Raw genomic sequence first — 21666 nt, 5'->3', positions numbered from 1 at the left:
GGTGTGTGTGTGTGTGTGCACAGAATAAGGTCAGAGGTGAGCAACAAGAAGGTAGCACTGAGAAGCAGGAAGGCCAGAAGCCAAGCTTCTCAGAACCTCCATGTCCTTGATGCTGGGCAGTGAGAAATGCATTACCCGCAGTTCCACTGCTCTGCAAGGACGGTTGGACAGACAGCTGAGGACAGACAGGGTAAGTTCCGGGAGGCAAGTAGAATTCAGAAACAGAGATAGGTCCATACTGAACTGCCAGTCATGCAGAGTCATGGACAGCTGGAAGCCCCGAGCCTGCCGCCTCTGCAGAGAGGGAACACATGCAGTCCTCACTGAGTTCACAACGTGCTTCCAGCTGAGATAGGGCTGAGTCTGCCTTTCCTTTGTCCTGCATTCCCCTCCCTACTTCACCCCAAACTGAGCTCACCCACCCACCCACTCAAGCCCCAGAGACTTCCACAGGGCCACGTGCCAAGAGACCGTGTTGTGTTCATCTGAAAAGTGGCCCCCTTGTCTACTGCTCAGCTCGGAAGTCACTGAGTTTGATACTTACATTGTGACAAAATACCTGACACAAACAATGTGAGGGAAGAAGGGCTTGTTTTGTTCCCTGTGACAAGGGTGACTGTCATTCCATCATGGTAGGGGGACTGTGTTGGAGCAGGGTCCCACTCCAGGCAACAAAGAGGCAGAGAGAAGACAGGGTGGTACCAGCTCAGGAAAAGGTACTCTAAGATACCCCAGAGAGCACGGTTTCCAGCCCAGCCTCCCCTTCCATTTTTCACTGCCTCTGACAGTTTATGCACGTTGTGGATCCATCAGGAGATAAAACATGCATGACATGAGGTCAGAGCCTCATGATCTAATAGACTCTGGAGACAGGCCTGACAGACACACTCATGGCTGCCTGTCATTAGCCACCCAAGCCTCTCTCAACCCAGTCACATCCACAATCAAGGTTCTCCATCACACCGACCTGTTTTCCACCCATTCTAGTGCTTTGAGTAAACCTGAACTGGTGGGCTCCCTGTCTCAGCCTGGGGGATGAGCCTATTGCTGGGCACGGCAACGGACAGGATGACTCAGTGGACAGGGTACCTGACAACCTCTACACAGCCTTCTGAAGAGCCAGGAAGGCGTGGCTCGTCCTCCCTTTGCTGTTCTTCCAGTGAGTGTGCATGATCTCTATTAGGTCACCGGGTCATTCTCCTTACAGAGCCCTGCTGGAATTAGTGCATGAGTCCTTCCGGCCCCTAGGCGCTCCACGAGGACAGGAGTTGTGATCTTGTGATCCCTAGGAACCGTGACAACAGAAGGGAGGGCACAGAGGTTTGCTCTCCCCACCTAATGTCCCAATACCAGAGTCAGAGAAGCAATGAGGTCACAGCAGGCCACTTTGAAAGGCACTTTTCTCGTATCTATTACGGATCCATTAAGCAAGCCTGTCTCCAGTACAGTGAGCAAAGTCAGCCTCCTCCAGGGATGTGCTCCAGGCCGGCCTGCCCAAGGTTCACAGCCAAGTTCCCTTCTACTCTGATGACCCTCTCCTCTACTGTGTCCTTGGAACTTCAGACAGCCATCTCCTTACTTGGCCCTCTCCTGCTGCCTACATGAGGCTAAGGGCAGGGAAGCAGAATGGGTAAGAACCTGATTCCCAGACTGACACCCTATCAGCTTCCCAAGGCTGCAATAGCCCCAGCTCACTGTGTGCTGTGGATGCCTGAGCCCTCCTCACAGGACCTGGGGTAGCTTGACATGATGGTGTCAGGTCTGGTGATGAAAGACATCGTCCCCTCTCAGGGAACAAGAGGCTGTCACTGGGAGGCTGTCACCCTCAGCCAGCCAGCCCAGGTGGACCTGGAGCATCAGCCTTAGGGACAGTAAAGGCAAAGAGAAACTCAGGGACTCTTCTTTCTCCATGTCAGTCCCTGTGGACAATTCTAAATAATGAGAAGGGGCAGGCACCAGAGATGTAATCTCATCTAAGTCTTGGAGTCACCAAGAAAAAAATACGCAGATGGGAGTGGCTTGCTCATTCAGACTACCAATGACAAACCTCCCCAGAACAACACAGGTGGCCTCAGCATAACCAGTTAGTCCCTGGGTGTGAGGGTTCAGCACAGCTGAACTGAAATCTGCTATGCCACTTCCTAGCCATGCAATCTAAGGCAGACTTTCTCTGTGTCCTCATTATTTCGTGCATAAAATATAGGTTTGGAAGGCTAATCAATATCTAAAAAGTACTCACTATGAGCTCTTACACTAGTAATCCAAAAAGTGCTCAGTGTTTAAAGCTATCACTGGGTTTTCCAAGGGCTTCAGAACAAACCTGCCCCCTCCCCTGTGCTACCCAGAAGCTCATACTGGTACCTGCCTGGCTTCTGGGTAAGAACTGGTATGCAGGCTCAATGATGCACATACTCAGGAGACAGATCATGCCACTGTCCTGGGGCACACTGAGGCTTGGAGCAACAGAAAATTCAAGGCGCATAGTGCTGGAGGGAGAAACCCAGAACCTAGTGATCAGGAGGGTTAGTTCTCCTGAAGCCTTTCTCCTTGGGTTTGCATGTCCTCCTGTGGTGGCCCCTCAAGCTTCACCTCGAGTGGTGGCCTTCTATCCACTAATCTACTCGGGCTTTGTTTTGGGGCACAGGGCATAAAACCCAGGGTACTGCTCGTCTCCATCTGCAGCCTATGACGTCTTCTTTCTTTTTTCTTTTCTTTCCCAGATAAGGTCTTGCTGTATAGCCTAGGCATCCTACTGCCCCAGATTCTTCAAGCTAGGATTACACATGTGCACCTCTGCACCCAGCCCAAGCTCCCTCCTTACACAGATGCCAATCATGTTACAAAAGGATGCAGCCCAGTGCTCTCTACAGAGACCCCAGTGACACTATTCAGGCCACTGTAAGCTGGCTCAGACTCTACAGCTGAGTCCAAATGGACATATACCTTCCTACAAGCATGCACTGTAGCCAACCCTACCTTCTTCCAGGGGTGAGTGCCATGGCAAGGGCTGCACCAGCCCCACAGGAAATGCAGGGTTGACACAGAAGTGGGGGACACTCTTAGTGTGTTCACTACCACTCAGCACAAACCAGGGAAGCATTCAAGGAATCATGAGGGTGGAGGCCAAGGGAAAGGCTGCATACTCTGATCCTGGTGTACCAACCACTGTGGGAAGGCGGGTCCCACAGATACCCAAGCAGATGTAGGCTGCTTGTGCTTGGGCTGTGATGGTATCCGCCTGGCCTGAACCATTTGCACAAAGAGGACAGTGCTCTATGGAGGACAAAGATGCACTTTACCATCTTCCTGTAGTCTGCACCACCCGAGGCCAGGAGTAACCAGCATGGGCAAGAAGACTCCATCTGCAGGGCGAAGGTGCCCCTCCCTCCTCTTCAGCCCCATGGCCACAAGCAAAGGGAACTTCTGTCTTCCATCAACTAGCTAGCACCTTAGATTCTCAGACTTACTTTTCTTACTTTGATATATGGAGCAATGACAGTCACATGACCATGAGAGAGTCAAACCTGAAGATAAAGGCAGCCCTCAGAATTACCATTGAACGAAGTAAACCTAAAACTCCCTTTTGACTTTTGGCAATGGGAGTTAAACACCTCGGTTTAAAACACCTATCTTCCAGCGAGCCATCTGGATTGTTGGATGCTCCTGGCTCTTCTCCCTTCGTACTTCTTCCCTCGACCCCACAACCGGGTTCAGGGTAAGACACAGAGAACCTTATGGCTGGAACTGAACCACAGTCGCCAAGACAATGCCTTCCTCTTGTTTCTTAATCAACACAGAGAAACAGATGCCCGTGTCCGCTGAACACGATGAGTTCCACCCATGTACGCAGACATGGTAGATATGCCCAACAGTAGCTATGAGGTGTGACCTGAATGCACATGTGCTCTTGGGGCCATGTGGGAGTAAGCTCTCATTTGTCTGGAATCATCTCAGTTCACATCTGTATCCCGGCACAACTGGCCACTCAGATAAAACCCACTGTAGCCGCCCTCCTTCCAGCCACCCAGTCCCCTTGCCTCCTCCTTCACCTCCACAGCCTGAGCATGAGTTCTGTCCTCCCCGTGGGAAGATGTGGGGCAGGGACTCTTTCGGCGTTGCCAATTTTATCCCATCCTTCCCACAGCCTGGCCGGTGCTAGATGATGGCTAACGTAAACCAAATGCTGTCAGGTAAGAGCCTTAGGATAAAAAGATTAAGGAGAACCAGTGGCATGTGGGTGAAGTGACGTTTCCAGGGAGGGGAGGGGTAACTGGGCGTTTCCAGAAGCTCTCACCCTTACCACTGGCTCTGTCAACACAGCAAGGAGTCTAGAAACTGGCAGAGCTGACCCAACCTGGCCAACCTTAGCACAGGAGCAGCCGACACTCCCCCATAGCCGACATAAGCCAGCAGACATGTAAGCCACATAGATGCTGGCCACCCTGCATGGCAAAGAGGAAGACATGAATGCCTTTGCTTATAGGAGAGATGGGTGCTATAGACAGACACAACAAATAACACATGTGCCCTAAAAAAAAAAAACCACATTGTGAACACTGTCCTGTAGGGGGGAGGATAGGTTAGGATGAGAACTCAGCACCATCCACTGTCTTGATCTCATGGTTCAAACTCATAGCAAAGTCCCCAAGATCATGGCAAAGGCCTATGTGCCCCCAGCAGGCGGTAGCATAGAGATGTCTATCCCAAGGGCTTCCCTATAATGGAATCACAGGGGCAGCACCCACCCCGCTCCACAGGCATCCCTTCTGAGTAACTTCTGGGTTCTGTGGCCACCATTATAGCCAGGCATTTACATTTCTCTGCCCCTGGCAGTCTCCCTCTCAGAAGCTAGCTTCATTCTGTGAGGCACAAACCCAAGTGCCCAACACTGAGCCTGGCACACAACAGACACTCGATGAACCCAGCTCTGTGCATGTGGCTCCCCAGCCACTCCCTCACAAGCAAAAGCATGCCTAGGCATCTCTCACGATTATCTGTAAAGCACGGTGCCAAAGCAGCTCAGAGTGTCTCTCTCAAGCCAGGCATGGTGGCTCATACCTATAATCCCAGTACCTGGAAGGCTGAGACAGGAGGATTGCAAGTTTGGATACAAGACACTTTGGATTACACAGAGGGTTTAAGGTGAGCCTGAGCCACATATCTAGACATTGTCTCAGAAACCAAGAACAAAATCAAACAAAAACATAAATGATAATTTATATATCACAGACTGGGCCTGTACCGCAAGCTCTGCTCAATGTCTGTCCTTACCAGCCCTCCTGGCGTTAAAGAAATCAAGACAGAAACTGGCCAACTATTGGTGGTGCACACCTTTAATCCCAGCACTCAGGAGGCAGAGGCAGGTGGATCTCTGTGAGTTCAAGGCAAGCTTGGTCTACAGAGTGAGTTCCAGGACAAGCTCCAAAGCTACACCAAGAAACCCTGCCTCCAAACTGGCTAGATTCTCAGTCTCAGCTCTGCTAACGGAGGCCCTTCCAGCAGAAATAAGACGGTGAAAGGACTAGAAACCACTCATCACTGTGGCTTTGGGGGCTCCAGACAGAAGTGACCAGTGGCTGTGGAGGCTTCTCACAGGCAGAATACAGCCTCACAGATGGGCTAAGTGCTGCTCGGGCCGGCATTCCCAAGCAGAGGAAAGGCGGCCAGCCGGCTGACCCCAGGTGTCTCCCCAAGTTTGAAACTGTATCTTTGGGCACATGGAGGACATGGTGGAAGGAATGCAGTCTGAGGAAGAAACAACTATGGGAATCCTCACGTGCCCTAAACAGCAGCCTGGAAAGATGACATATTGTAAGGATTTGGTATGAGCAAGCTGTGTGAGAGAAGGCTCTGAGTTTTGTAGACATATGGAACTCATCTACAAATATGTAACTTCCCTTTTTTTCTTTTTCTTTTTTCTTCCTACAGTACCGAATAGCATCAAACCTGAATAGCCCAGGACCACTCATGCCAGGGGAGCTGATGTCTAGCCTATGCTTCCTCCAGGTAGGCAAACTTCCCTGTGCCAACTAGGGGCAGGGCTCTCCGTTCCCCGTCCTGGAGGAGACACTGTCAGGGCTCTGGGGTTCTGAACCCAGGTAGCTATCCTTCAACCACAGTCCTGCCTGAGCATACTCCCACATCTCATTCGTGCTAGGCTTCCGTTGCATTCCGTGAGCCAGGCTGTTCTTAGAAAGGCTGCCGCTGCATCTTCTGCAGCATCTCCAGGCACTCTATAGTTGGAAGGCTTCCAGGGGCATTCCACTGTGGCACTGCAAGTGTCTCAATCAGTATTGGGGTGCCCGCCTTAGGACCTGTGCAGAGATGCCTTCTCTGGCTAACCTCTGACCCCCGACGCAGACAAAGACTCATGGGGAGACCAACACCTTCCGTGTGCCAGCCATAGGTTTGGGTCTTGAGAGTCCAAACAGAAAAAGGCTGGGCCTGGCCCCAGTGATGGATGAGCGAAACGGGGATCTCCGCTATGCTCTGTCACTTAACTTGCGTTCTACCGTTCTGGCTTGCGCGACTCTTTAGCAGCTTCCGCATGTCCCCATCTTACCTCAAGCACACCACCTGCTCCTGAGGACAGTTCCCCTTCTGAAGGGCCCGGGACAGGGCACCACTCCCTGTGGATGTTAAAAGATGAAAGAGCCTAACTCACTCTAATGCATCCAGATGAAGCTGCAGCCTGATTCTGCCAGCTGGGCCTCCAGCATGACACAGCATCCCCGCCTGGCTTCCCTCAGGAGCCGGCAGCCCTGTGTGACAAAGGATTCTCTGACAATGGGAGGAAGAGGTCTGCTCTATTGTCTACAGCGGCTCCTCCAGGGTCCAGGTCCCCATCACCTCACAGGCACCTCCTCACTCTCAGCCAGTGGCTCTTGCTCCCCCTTCCTCCTCCTCCTCCGGCATTGTGCTATCTGCAATTCTGATCCAAAGCCTACACTGAACTGGCCACTGGTCTTTATTCCCACCTTAACCCAGCATGGGCGGTCATTCACAGTCAGCTGGTGTGGCCAGGAGCCCTGGGGGTCTGTGGAGGGTTTCCCTTAAATGTAAACAATAACCACAGGCTGCTCCCCAAATCTGCCTAACGTGTACTCTGGCCCAGACCGGATTGGCTAGTGGTGCCATTAGCTTGATGGATGACTGATGTGGGAGGGCCCAACTCATTGTTTTGGGTAGGGTCAGCCCTGAAATGTGGTCCTGGGTATTATAAGAAAGCAGGCTGAGCAAGCAAAAAGGAGCAAGGCAGTAAGCAGCACCTTCCATGGCCTCTGCATCAGCTCCTGGCTCTAACTTCCTATCTTGAGTTCTCTCCCTGACTGCCTTCAGTGGACTGTGATGTGGAAGAAGAAGAGAAATAACCCCTTTCCTTTGCTTTTGGTCCTAGACATTTTGTCACAGCAACAGAAACCTAACTAAGACAACACGTGACCCTGGACTCATCTCCAGTGCCTAGCCGGGCTATGACACAAACACTGAAGCTCTGAGAGCCCAGAGGCCTCTTTGTTAAAGCCCCTTTCCCATCCTGGAGCATCGGTCGTGCAGCTGGTCCTCAGCTGGTTGTGACAAGCTTCCTCAGCTGAGTCCTTGAATTCACAGTTCCTTCCCCGAGTCAGTAGATCTGGCCGCCGCCACCTTATGCCTGCTGTTCATTACCACAGAAGGCCATTTTCCTGTCTCCTTTGGCTAGTTCCTTTCTCTCCTTAATAGTCAATGCTTGAACTGCCTCCTTCAGGAAGTCCTCCCTGACGGACTTATGTCATCATGCACTTGAAAAATCGTAGTGAAATGTGGCAATCTATGTTTCTCTCCTACTATATTTGAGTCAGAATTCTATGCCTGTCCTCCGCTGTAGTCCAAGTTCAACACAGGGCCAGGCCTAGAAACAGAGCCAATAGCAATCAAGAAGACCGTACCCTGCGAGGTGATCAACCAGACCTCTTTGGTCCATTCTACCCCAGGAATACACAGTTTCCCTGTATCCACTTCTGGGTCCTTATCCGATTTAAAACCTCTCATACCGCCGGGTGGTGGTGGCTCAAGCCTTTAATCCCAGCACTCGGGAGGCAGAGGCAGGCGGATCTCTGTGAGTTCGAGGCTGGGCTGGACCGATAGCCTCCGAAACAATTCAGAGAAACCCTGTCTCGAAAAAACCAAAAAACAAAACAAAACAAAAAAACAAAAAACAAAAAACCTCTCATACCAAATACCTAGGCCTACTCCCAAATACACCTCTACCATTAAACCAACCCAAACTGGTCCTACTCTACATATCATTGCTATGGAAACTGCCTTGCATCTTTGATCTACAAAATCCCTCTCTGCAGTTAGTTAGCTGGTTGGTGAGTCCAATTCCCTGGCTGGCCATGACCAAGCATAAATCTGTGAAGGGTTCCAGGTCTCCATTCATAAAAGAACAATGACGATGTCAGCATCCTTAGCACTGTGCACCAAGGGTGTGGATCCTGGAGATACAGGGCCACGTGCCCGTTTTAGAACTGATTTGGGACTTGGGCCTGCCACTAACCGTGGAGACTTGGTCTCTTCACCTGTAAAATGGGTCGGGGAGATGAAACCAACTTTCCAGGCAGAAATGAAAAGTCTACATGGGTGATTGATGTAATACACATAAAGTCAGGTAAAGCACAACCTCCACTGTCTGCTTCCTCATTGCCATTTTGTCTTTGCTTAATTCAGTTAAAGAGCTTAGGAAATGCAAGGCCATAGGAGCATTAAGCATCTAGGCCCATGCCATAGGGCCAGAAAGCAACACACCAAATAAGAACACCACAAGGCCTCCACTCCGCAAAGGCCCTCATTTATTCTTGGATGCCAAGACAAAACACAAGGCAACAAAGGCCAGCCCTGAAGGAAAGCAATCTCTAGCCAAGTGGATGTCAAAGCAAAGAGAAGGAGACAAACTACAGACTGAAAAGCAAGGGGCCATTTTTTTGTTGTTGTTTGGCTGGTTGGTTTTGGTTTTGGGGGTTTGCTGTTTTGAAGAGAGTGTAAGTAACTGGCAGAGAAGAAGAAATTGTATCAGTTGTGGTGGCATATACCTACCCCAGGAGCATACACTGAAGAGGTGGAGGCAGGAGGATCATGAGAAAGACATTGGATAAGGCATGAGAGACCAAGGCTTCCTGCCCCACTCTGCCAAGAGCTCCTTGTGACCCTGAGTAAGCCATTTCACTTCTGAGGCCCTGAGGTCTTTGCATGGAGACTGGGCAATCTGTTTCTCTATCTAGGTTGCCTGGATCCAGGATGGGTCTGTTCTCATCCTATTCTGAACTGAGCTCGGCTCGGGCTACAGATTGCAGTTAACACATGATCAGGTAAGTTCTACAGAAACACCTGGTGGGAGAGTTCTCCGAGACTGTAATTTGTCTGTTTGTATGTCTTCCTGTCTCTCTAGAAACAAGATTCTGCGTAGCAGCCACCCACCTCAGCTTCCACCATCATGATCAGCATTTCCATTACCTTAGAGTCAGGGTAGTAAAAACGGATCGGAGGATGCCAGAGACCACACAAGTGAATATGGGACTAGGTGAAAGCCGCCTCATACTAACATCTACACAGACCTTGTAAGACCTGCAGGGCTTCATACTAACGTCACATACTCACATACCAACATCACATACTCACATACCAACATCACAGACCTCATCTAACATCACATGCTAACACACCAACATCACAGACCTCATACTAACACACCAACATCACAGACCTCATACTAACATACCAATATCACAGATCTCATACTAATATCACATACTTACATACTAACACACCAACATCACAGACCTCATACTAACATCACATGCTAACACACCAACATCACAAACTTCATACTAACATACCAACATCACAGACCTCATACTAACATCACATGCTAACACACCAACATCACAAACCTCATACTAACATACCAACATCACAAACCTCAGACTAACATCACATGTTAACACACCAACATCACAAACCTCATACTAACATACCAATATCACAGATCACATACTAACATATCAACATCACAGACCTTATACTAACATATCAACATTACAAACCTCACACTAACATCTACACAGACCTTGTAAGCCCTTGCAAGAGGACCTGGTGAGACCTTGACCAAAACCACAGCTTCTCTCTTGATCATGGCACATTAGAGCTGGGGTAGGGGCAGAATGAACATCTTCACAGTGTCTTGTTGCTCAGAGGAACCTGCTGGATGGCTTCAGGGTAAGTCTCCATTGGCTGTCTATGTTTTGCCGAAGGACTTAACCCTAGAGCAGTGGTCAACTTTCCTAAAGTGGGGACCCTTTAATACAGTTTCTCATGTTGTGCTGACCCCCAACCATAAAATTATTTTGTTGCTACTTCACAACTGTAATCTTGCTACTGTTATGAACTGTAATGTAGATACCTATGTTCTCCAAAAGTCTAAGGCCAACCCTGTGAAAGAGTCATTCAACCCAAAGGTCACAACCCACAGGTTGACAATCACTGTTCTAGACCCATCTAGAAGATTCCAAATAACCTGCAGTTCAGGTAACAGAGACATTGAGGACCTTTCCCACCATGGTTTCCCCTCTATCTTTGCTCTAAGATACTAAGCACCAGTGTGGACCTGGAAACCGACATATGTGAAACTGATTAAGTCCCAGGGTAAGCACTATAAAATACTGATGAGTGGTTACCTTCTTAGGGCTCTATTCTTGCCATGTAACTTAACTAGTACTGCTGTGGTACCTTTGTGTGCCCCAAACAACATGGATTGTATAGCCTACATAGGTTCACTGTAAGCACTTGAGAAACTAAAACTCCTATGTCCACCACAACATCTAGAACCCAGTTTTAGATTCTAACATGGTGGTTCTCAACATTCCTAATGCTACAACACTTTAATGCAGTTCCTCATGTTGAGGTGACCCCAACCAAGAAATTATTTTCATTGCTACTTCATAACTGTAATTTTGCTACTGTTACGAATCATAATAGAAATACCTGTGTTTTCTGATGGTCTTAGGTGATTCCTGTAAACCGGTCATTCGAACCCTTAGAAGGGCTTGGGTCCCACAGGTTGAGAATCACTGCTCTGCACATAGCAGGGACTGGTTGCAAGTACTTCAAGATACATGAGCTCAAAGGTGCCCAGTACACATTTGTGAGTGGACGGGTGGTAATTTGCTGATCAGGTTGCCAACCTGAAAATCCCTCCAAGGCCATGTCTGAGCAGGCCCCTTAATTTGTATGAACATTGAGGCACTCATACAGATTTGTGGGGATGTTTGCAATTTCCTAGGTTTGATGATCCCTAGCGAGGGAGGAAGACAGGAAGACAGGGGTGGGGGGGTGAGGGGTGGGGAGCATTGCATGACTAACTTGATAGCACTGAAAGAGGTAAAGAATAAATCTTGGCAGCTCTAGGAGCCTGAAGCAGGAATGTCGCTGTGAGTTTGAGATCAATCACCCTGGGCTGTACTAACCCTAGGCTAGCATGTCTCAAAAAAACAAACAAACAACAACAAAAACCCTATGCAAACAAACACATCTTGAATTTACCAAGGACTCCGTGAACACACATGTATACACAAGTATATGTGTACCCTATGTGCTTATTACATGTTGACATATAACAGGTATGTCACAGCTGGCATGTTCTCATTAACATCAAACTATTAGATGAGTGTAGAGGTCTGTGGTTTTTTTGTATCTATTTTCATTATTCATTGTTATTTATTTTGATGAAATCCAAGCACAGGTGGTATATACCTTTAATCTTAGCACTCTGGAGGCAGATGGACCTTTATGAGTTCAGGGCCAGCCTGGTCAACATAGGGAGGCCAGTCAAGGCAATATAGTGAGACCTTGTCTCCAAGCAACAACAAAAAAGTGTTTTGACAAAGAATAAGGACCAGCATAATTTACCCCTTTCTCAGGCTATTTCCTGAGGTACCAAGAATCCACCCTCAAAAAGGTCACCATTTAAATAAAAAACTGTGGGTTATCCCAGCATTTGGGAAGCGGTGGTAGGTCAGGAGACATTTGCTGTCTTACACAATAGTGATCAGCTATTTGCAGCAAAGAGAAATCACAAGAGGAGGGAAGCTGCCCTTTACTTACTGAGAGGCTCTAGGCAAGTGACATCATTTCCTGAGCCTTGGTGTCCTCATTTGTACGGTGGAATTGGTCAGTCCATACCTCACAGGAGCCTCTTAATATATGTAATGACATATAGAGGGAAACTGCTCTGTAAATTCATACAAACACGCTCTTATTCTGTAAGTCTACTCAATTCGGTGGCACTGTATTGTTCCTGGGTTGTTTGAAAATCCTGGCGATTTCCCTGCACGGTCCAGGGCTGCTGGGAGCAAAGATTCCAGAGGTTTGGGCCCAGGTCCTATGCTGGTCAAGAGGAACCCGGCAGGACAGCCCATTGCTCCTCCCTGTGCCCTGCCTCGCCTTCCTTTGAGCAGAGGCGGTGCTTAAGCTGTGTCACTTTCGACCTGGGGAGGCTCCCAACACCCGAGCTTGCAGCTTCCGAGGCGTCCAGGAGTCCGAGACGTGCAGGGGCCCCTAGCCAGAGGAGGATAATCTCAGAGCTTCAAAAATGACAACCGGGCAGGCGGGGCAGGCAGTGGCGTGTGTCCTCAGGCCTGCAGGAGGCAGACAGGACCTAGGCTACCGGGCAAGATTTGGTCCTCAACTGAAGAACTGGGAGCTAGGAGGGGTAACTGAACGAGTACATTCTCTCCAGGACCTGGGAAGACAGCTGAGAGAATGTGCAGGCACGAGCATCACCGGGAGCCTCCATACTAGGGTCAAGGATCCTGAACCCGCGAGCAGGGTGTGCGGGTTAGGTGGGTGGGGCGCCAGAGTTTGGGTGGATCCTCCCAGCCCAGCCAATCACTGGACTACGGGGACAAGAGAAACGTGGAGGGAGGGCCACAGGGCTAGGGACTCCCGCACAAACATTGGAGAGCCCAAACCAGCTTAAGGTCTTCCCCAGCCAGTCGAAGGATTCCTTAGTAACGCAAGCCCGGACACACACAAGGCAGAGAGCCCAACTCACACCATTTGGAGCTGGCTGGGCCAATCCCTTGAGGCATCCACCCCACGCTGTTCTCCACTATGCCGCCCCCTCGAAGACCAAGCTGTGTGTACACACACAAACAGTTGGGCGGGGGAGACGACGCCTCCCTCTTGGTGGGGACACCCAGGGCACAGCCACCGATCCCTCCCCTCTACAAGCCGCGCCCCCTTCTCAGCTCACACGCCCCCTGGCCCTTACCCTGAGAACTCTGCAAAACCAGAGAGCCCAGGAGGCTGAGTGAAGGGTTTTGAATCCTGGATTGTCTTTTAATGCCAATAAACAACCAGCTCAGACTCCCGGTCTCAGGAACGCCTCCTCCGGTGGCATCCAGGAGCCCGCACGCGATCTCCGGGTCCCCTAGACATCTGCCTCAGTCAAGCCACCGCCCCCATCTCCCCCTAAAACCGGCGCCTAAGAACGTCACCTGCTACCCCCCCCCCAAATCAGCGCACTCCGCAGCCCTTGGGTTACCCGCCAGCAAGAATCGGCCTTTTGGAGCCTGTCGACTTAACCTCAGATCTGCAGGGCGTATCTATCCCCCAGGCCCCATTACTCCGAGGCCACAGGAATGATAATTCTTAAAGCCAAAAGAATCGCCACGGCGGAGAACGGCCAAAACTGCCACTGCAAAGGATCTACCAACGCTGCCTCCACTGTTCCCATCCGCCGCGCCCTCCGAGACCCGCGGGCTCACCGGGGACGAAAGGAGGGGTCTGCTGCCTGTCTAGACAAGAGGCAGCCACAGATATCGCCGAGCCCGCGGGGACGGCCGCAGCCACAGACACAATCCGTCAGCCCGGCGGGGTAGGGCAGCATGGACACACACACACACACACACACACACACACACACACACACACACACACCCGGGTTCCCTCCCGCGACTCGGCAGCGTGGACACACACACATACACACACACACACACACACACACACACACACACACACACACACACACACACACACACACACACACTCCCGGGTTCCCTCCCGCGGCTCCGAGTGCTGCAGCCGCGCCCGCCGCCGCCTCCCCAGTCGCGCTCCGACCTCAGCGCAGAGCGCGGTCGGAACAGCTGCAAGTTTGCCTGGCGCTGGAACAACTGCTCATTGCAGCAAACGAGGCTCCAAAACAAAAGGGAGAGGAATCTCGCTCGCGGGCTTCCTCCCCGCGGGTCGGAACCGGGCACATGACATCGGCTACAGCGCGCAGCTCCAACGCGAGTGGGGCTCCAGACGCGCGTGCCCCCCCCCCGCGCCCAGGAATCCTTCTGGGTTTCGGAGGTCCGGTGTCACGGTCCCTACAGCGCGGCGAGCGGGGCCCACCACAGGACAAACCCTGGGTAGGGGCGAGATCGGAGAGTGCGATGCCCCCCTAGAGCCAGAGGAGAGGACGGTGGAAGGGTGCGGACACCGGGCTGGCTAAGGCACTGGGAGGGGGAAGGGGGAGAATTGTTTGGAGCGGTTCTCCCGGATTTATCGAGAGCACCTCATGTAGCCCTCCTCCCGGGTCCCCGATTCCACCCGCAAGCCGAGGTGACTAAAAGAGAAGGGCGGACGAGGGATGCTCACCTCGGGGTTCCTCCGGCCGCCGCGCGGAGCCCGCGTCGGGGGTGGGGGAAGGGGGCAGGGAAGGGGAAGGGAGGGACCAGGCTCCCGAAAGCCGACTCCTGCTGCGAGTTCGGCGCGTCCCAGCCGTGAGGGGATCCGGCACCCCAGCGGACCGACCCAGTCGAGAAGGGAGGGAGGGAGGGAAGGGAGACAGGGAGGGAGGGGCAGGCAGAGGGAGGGAGTAGAGGAAGGAAAAAAATGATCCCTGTACTGACACAGGGAAAGGGAATGTAGAAGAGTGACGTCCAGGCCCCGCCTCCCCCTCCGGCCACGTGCAAAGACTTGAAAGGAAAGAGGGAGACGGCAAGCCTGCTGGGTAATGTAGTTCGCCTTTCTTTCCCGGGATGGCGGGCCCTAGCGCTCTGGGAACCGAAGGGACGCCGGGGATGCCGCCTAACTGCCTGGACAGACCAGTGTTGCTACGGTGACATCCGCCCTCCAACGATCTCTTGCGCTAGCGGGGCCCTTTGCGGTGGGGAACAGAACTGAGGGTGAAGGCACCTTGTGACTTGAAGAGAAACACTTGGTTTTAGAATCAGGCAGGCTGTAAAGGATAAGGACTTCCGTGCTTAAAGTGTAAAGTCTGCCCTAATGGTAGATAAGAAAAAGCGTAGTGTATGCACTGGCAGAGATGTTGTGGGGGAAACAAGTGGCGTTATTAATGCGGCATTAAATGCCACCGTAGGTTATTGAGATTCATATGCTATAATTAAGGCTCGTGCATCGCTGTGGCAGGGCGGTGTGTTGTAATTAGATATGCACTTTGCGACCGATTAATTTTCCATTGGTCATGCTAAAAAGCTGGGACATTGTAGCTGGAAGAATTCGATGCAGTGAATAATGCAGTCATCACTCGACCAGATCTCCACTGTTTTGGTTAAAAACTGACGTTAGCGCAGAGGCCTCCAGGAAGAATATATAACGTGCTGTATGTCTCACCAAGCGATGGAGTCGGGTGCATATTGGAGTTGTTAGAAGAGACCTGCTGTAGAAAGCCTTTGAGCAATTAATTTGTAAAACATCCAATGGGCATATCCGGGCATGCAGGGACCAGGAAACCCCTCAGTCTGTGCCCTCCAGGAGCTCAGTCTTGTGGCAGGGCCACAGTCTATGAAAGAATGGGGGTTAAGTAACCACTAGTACAGGCACAAACACAGAGCACCATGGAACCTCTGGAGGAGCAGCCAGCCAGGATGCGGGTGGGGAGGCTTCCTGAGGGATGGTACTTAAATGAAGAGTTACTACATTTGTTGTTGTTGTTTTGTTTTAAGCAAGGGACAGGCATCTGTTATGGCTATGGAATGTTCTAGATTCAAGAGAAGAGAGCTAATTCTGCAGCCGCCAGCTTTTCGGCTAGAAAGGGGACAGGTTGCTTGGGGGGCAAGGGGGGAGCAGTGCAGAACGGAAGGGATGACTAGAGGGTGAGCCTAGAGGGCAGAAGGAGCCTTGCTTCCTTGAAGAGGCAGGGCTTGGAGCGACCTAGAGTAGTTGGGATTTTGCTTTGAACACTGAATGGAGCAGGCCATGGGCGGAAAGCAAAACGGAATGCGTGTTCACAACCTGTGGAGAGTGCCTTTGACTCTTGAACCAAACAAAACCAAAGTGCTCCATGGGTCTCTCTCTCTCTCTCTCTCTCTCTCTCTCTCTCTCTCTCTCTCTCTCTCTCTCTCTCTCTCTCTCTCTCTCTCTCTCTCTCTCTCTCTCTCTCTCTCACCAACCAGCATCTGGTACAAGGAAGAATGTGTGCTGGAAGTCTATTGTCTGGTGCCAAGCAGTCCTGCTGATCCCAACATGCTCTCTCCAGTATCAAAGAAACACAAGTGTGTGCACCTGGCTTTCTGGGGTTTGTCCTTAGCAGGATGCCTCATTTGGGTCAGCGGTGAGTCATTTTTATACTCTAACATCTGGATGATTTCCTAGGTTTGCAAAATATTAACTAATAGTACCAGATTCTAGCCTTCCAGCAAATTCCGATTTCTCTACCTTGTTCTCAGGGCTGGAGTTTGCACATCCAGTGACAGGCACGCCACCTGCAAAGCAACTGAGAATGAACTGTCTGGTCTAGTCTTCACCCTGGCTGCAAGTCTCCTCACCTTTCAGAGGTGAGGAGATGCTGAGCAATCTGTAGAATATAAAACATCCTCACAGAGCACTTGTGGGGGCTCTATGGGGTTTGGGCCATGGCTAAGCACAACAGAGGGGACTCTTTTAGTCAGGCTGACACCTGAGTTTGAATATCAGCCTAACCCCCCCGTGGCTGTGATCATGGGTAGTTAACTAAAGCTCCAAGTAGGGTGACCTTGAGGAACTCATTTAACAGCCTTAACCTTATGGGAATCAGTGATAATCTGGTTTTTATGTGGTCCTGACCTGTGGCATATGGGCAGTGTGGTTGAGTTCCTTTCCTGTACCAAGATCTTTCCGGTCCATACGGATGACTGTGTATGTTTTCTTTCTGTAATTATAGGCCAGCAGAGCTGACACAGTGGGAAGGAATCTTGAGTCCTTCATCCTAATGCGGGAAATAAGTTCTTTTGTCTTCAAGGAAACTTAGCCCATTGCTCTTTCCCCATCAGCTGAATGAGGTCTATGTGCTTTCTGTTCCTAAAGACCCCATACTGGGTCTCCTAGCCCAAGGCTGGCTCCCCTTGGAGAGTGGGCAGTGCCATGGGCTCCCCTTGGAGAGTGGGCAGTGCCCTGAGCCACTGCATGGGTGTCCATCAAACTACTTCCTGGCTCTCATAGTCTCAGATCCTAGGTCCCTGGTCTTCCCCCATCTACTAGACTGTTGCTTACCTTCCTGAGACCTGCTAGTCACTCTCTCCTCCAACCCACATATTTGTGTTTTCCTGTTGAGGACTCTCTTACACGGCCTCTGGTGATAGCTTTGCAGATTGGGATGGGGGGACTTTAGAGGGGAGGCCTTGTGTATCCTTCTGATAGATGTGCCCAGACTGAAGGCCTGACTTGCTTGGCTTGCATCAGGACCTACCTTCCCAGTCTTGTGGTTGATCTAGCATTCACCTGCAAGCTGAAGTCGGTAAAGGGGCTGAGTGCAGAGTCCTAGAGAAAAGACATTGACACTGGGCAACTGCAGGAGTGAGGGATATTTTTTGTTTTGTTTGTCACAACATATTCTATAAAGGAAAACCCAGCAGCTCTCTGGTTCAAGCAGTTACTTCTCCGAATCTATACATGCCCAAGATGGGGGTAAAATAAATATACATCTCCTTCCTGCCCAGTCCTTCTCTCAGCTATCTCTATAGCTTTTCCAAGTGAAAATTTATCTTCAGCAGGCCACACATTTATGCATTTGTCTATTTACTTACTTTGCAGTGCTAGGAACCCAGGACCTCATGCATGCTAGCCAAGCACTTTAGAGTGGATCTCCTTCAGCTCCCTCCCACTGATTGAAGGGCTGTTAGGAAAGCCAGAGAGGGTGGTGGAGAGAATCTGGCTGCCTTCAGGAGTCCATGTGGATACCCAGGAGGTGGTATGAAAGGGATAAAGTTCCTAACTGTGTAAGGTGACTTTCAGTAAACTAAGGATCCAGGAGGTGCAATGGTCAGAAAGGCTTCTGAGAGGAAAATGGGTCCACAGCTACACAAATTTTCTCACTGGGAGGAAGTCATCAGAAGTGCAACTTGATGGGGATGTAGCACCGGCCTGGGCACTCTGCAAAAGTCATGCATTTTGACAGGGGCTGGAGTGGCTTCGTTGCACATTGTGGTGACTGCTCACCCCACAGAAAGAAAGTAGGTGCTCTTCTGGTGTCTGTCCTGTGGTATGGTAGTGTTGACCTACAGAGATACTGGCTTGATAGGCCCAGGTTGAATTTCACTCCTGCCTCATCTCATCTTCCATTACAAAACCCCAAAGACCATTGCCTGGAAGGAAGATGCAAATCAATCCCAGAGGTAACCATCAGTGAAGAAAGGGCTATGAGCAAAGAGCTGTGAACTTGAGAGAAGCCAGAGTGAAATAAGGGGTAAAATGAGGAATGTTTATTGGGAGTGTGCCGTGCCGAAGCCATGGCAAGGTACCTGTGAGGTTCCGGGTACCATCTGACCCCTCTCTCACTGTGTGACACTGCCTCCTCTGGGCCTCAGTCCTTACATCTGTAAGATGAGATCACTGGATCTGATCTCCAAGATTATCTACCTTTAAGAAGTTTGTAATCTTTTGGCAAATGGAGTTGTGGAATTAAGTGCCAAGAGGCTGAATTTTCAACCTGAAAAAATTTCAACCTGCAGAAAGAGTTTGTCGTTCTCTTTAGAGAAAGCCCTGGAGCCCAGACGGGAACATACAGTAAGCAAACCTTGCCTGGCAATATTCAAGGACATTGAGAGATCAATGTATCAGCAGACGTTTCTCATTGGCCCTTAGATTTAAAGGTCAGATCTCAGGTCAGTGGCATGAATATCCATTACTGACCCTGATGAGGGCTTGGGGAAAAACAGGCCACACTTCTCTGCAAGACAGTATTTTTTTGCCAGATCACACTCAAAATAAAGGGAATCATCTGGTTTAATTAGCTAATTAAACCAGAAATATATGCCTGACACAAGGCTCCATTGGCTAGGTTGACTAGGCTCCATTGAATTGAGCCAATCCAATTTCTTCTTGCAAGAATCAGCAGGAAGAGACTGAAAAACTTCTTCCCCCTGTTGATAGCTCCTTAAGTCAAAGCCTGTGGCCAAGGTGGGCAGGACTCAGATAAAGAAGCTGGAGAAGTGCACAAAGAGGGAAAACTGGGGAGAACTCAGGGAGAGAGGATGAGAAGCTGGAGAAGTGCACAGAGAGGGAAAACTGGGGAGAACGCAGGGAGAGAGGATGAAAGGTAACTGCTTGGAAAGCCTGCCTCCTCACTCTCCCCTTCTCAATCACTGGATGCCTTGCTGTGCCCGTCATGGCTCCCTGGTCTCTGGGCCCTCATTGTCATCTCCTTTGCTTTATGCCAGGTTAAGTGGGTTCCGATATTTAATTAAAAGACCTTGGAGTGCAGAGAGGAATTAAATCCTCTAGCTGGCTATCTCTTCTCCGCAAAATTCCTTCTCTCTTTAAATCCCAGATGTCTCTTCCTTCACCTGGCCTATAAATCCTGTCTGCTAAAGTCTTATTCTGAACTGCCTGCAAAATAATTTGGCCTTGAACCTTCCATACCTCTAAATAATTTTCAAAGAACAATAGCTAAGTTATCAATTAAGTATTAGAAGAAAGTGAGGCTGGAGGTGTGAAGGAACTGCTCTGAGTTCCATAGCAGGGAAGGAGCTGTCTGTCTATCGGAGCTGTGAATCTCAGGGCTAGGGAGTTTGGACTCATCCCACATCTTCAAAGGCCAGGTTGCACCTCCCAGTGATGGGGGATTCCTTCTGTATATATGTTTCCCTTAATGGTTGGTGAATAAAACACTGTTTGACCAATAGTCAGGAGAAGCAGGAAGATAGGCGGGGCTAGGAGACGAGGAGAATTCTGGGAAAGGTAGGCAGGGACTATACCATCAACCAACAGTTTAATAATTTAGTGCCTCTGTGTGTTCATTTGGGACTGAAGCAGTGGTGGGACAAGAATCTCCAGCAACATTTCAGCGTCCACCACTCAGCCAGCTACCAGCATCTATGGGCGTATCATTCATCCTTCCTGGTGTACTTGTAATAAGGTTTCTTGTTTCCTTTCTTAGTTCTCAGAGGCATCAGTGGATGCTTCAGCTGATTTTGTATCAAGAACAGTGATCCCGGATCACCCCCACCATCACCTCATCAACCAAAGGAAAGGTTGGGCTCCATAAAAAAACGTCTGCCTCTGCCTCTGCCTGCCTGCCTGCCTGCCTTCTCTACTTAATATATCCACAAAAATAGACACTGCAAATGATGGCCTAAAGGTGAAATAAATGTCTTAAGATAACTTCCAGAATTAGTTTTTAAAAATTCACATATAAAGGGGTTGGAAGTATAGCTCAGCAGTTAAGGGTACTTGTTGCTCTTTCAGAGGATTGAAGTTCAGACACCTCCCCACTTAGTGAGGGGCTCATAACTGCCTGTAACTCCATCTCCAGGGGATCCAACTTCCATGGTCTCTATGGGAACCCACACGTGTACCTTACATGTGCACAGATGCACATACACATAAAAATAAATTTGCATACAAAATAATTGGCTTTGTTGTGACTTTTTTCGTGCATGTGTATCATTGTTCTCTGATTATATTCACTATTAATTACCACCTGTGTTCTCTTGGCTCTCCCCCTGGTCCCCTTCTTCCCCAAATAGTCTCCTTGTGTGTGTGTGTGTATGTGTGTGTGTGTGTGCGCACGCGCACGCGTGCACATGCATGTGATGTAAAGTCCAACTGGCTATACACCAAGGATTATCTGGAACTCCTCATCTTCCTGCCTATGCCTTCCTAGTGGGATTACAAGCATGTACCAACCTGCAGGACTCCCTCTCACACACACACTCTTTTAAAAAGTAGTTTATTGTGTCTATTACAGTAGTTGAAATGGCACTGTATGCAGTTTGCATCCTACTGTAGCCACTTAATAAAATTAAAAAGGTGTTTTATATATTAATTCAGTCTGTGTAGACAATCCCTGAAGAATTTTTTAAATGGTCGTTTTTAACATCTAGTCTATGTTTGTTCTAAGACATCAAGAATGACAGTTACATATTAATATGTGTATTAATCTAGGCTTAAGGAACCTCACAGTTCAGAAGACAGACACTTTAAACAGAAATGGCGATATAAGATTCAAATTAAGGGTGAACTAGTATTTGCTGAAAATGCACCAAAAAGCTGGACTCCGGCCCCAGCATTGGAGGAAAAAAATCAAATAAAAAAGTATGTACTATAACAGAGAAATGTTGCCCCTCAAAGCTAGAGTGGGGCCAGTGAGATGATCTGCAGGTGAAGCACTTGCCGTGCAAGTTCAACAACTTGTGTTCCTTCTGTAGATCC

At 49.8% G+C, this 21666-nt stretch overlaps 1 protein-coding gene and 1 long non-coding RNA gene across 4 annotated transcripts in view; one reads left to right on the top strand and one right to left on the bottom strand.

Annotated features, from left to right (window-relative positions):
- The window catches only part of Ctif (cap binding complex dependent translation initiation factor), a 240336-nt gene extending 225398 nt beyond the window's left edge, over positions 1-14938 (bottom strand). For 2 of the 3 annotated variants that reach the window (XM_013118055.3, XM_013118056.3), the window contains exon 1: positions 14674-14938. The gene's annotated coding sequence lies outside the window, so the exon portion shown is untranslated. The remainder of the gene's footprint in view (positions 1-14673) is intronic. The other variant, XM_005076456.4, reaches the window with a different exon arrangement.
- Positions 14939-16429: 1491 nt separating this feature from the next.
- Positions 16430-20864, top strand: LOC121138816. The gene is made up of 2 exons (XR_005875673.1): positions 16430-16591; positions 16707-20864. It is a non-coding gene; the product is annotated as an uncharacterized LOC121138816 (long non-coding RNA).
- Positions 20865-21666: the final 802 nt, after the last annotated feature.

The sequence above is a fragment of the Mesocricetus auratus genome, unplaced genomic scaffold, assembly GCF_017639785.1.
Source record: "Mesocricetus auratus isolate SY011 unplaced genomic scaffold, BCM_Maur_2.0 Super-Scaffold_6730, whole genome shotgun sequence".
Classification (NCBI taxonomy): Eukaryota; Metazoa; Chordata; class Mammalia; order Rodentia; family Cricetidae; genus Mesocricetus; species Mesocricetus auratus.
The sequence above is the reverse complement of the archived record's forward strand: the minus strand, read 5'-3'. Positions and strand labels throughout refer to the sequence as shown.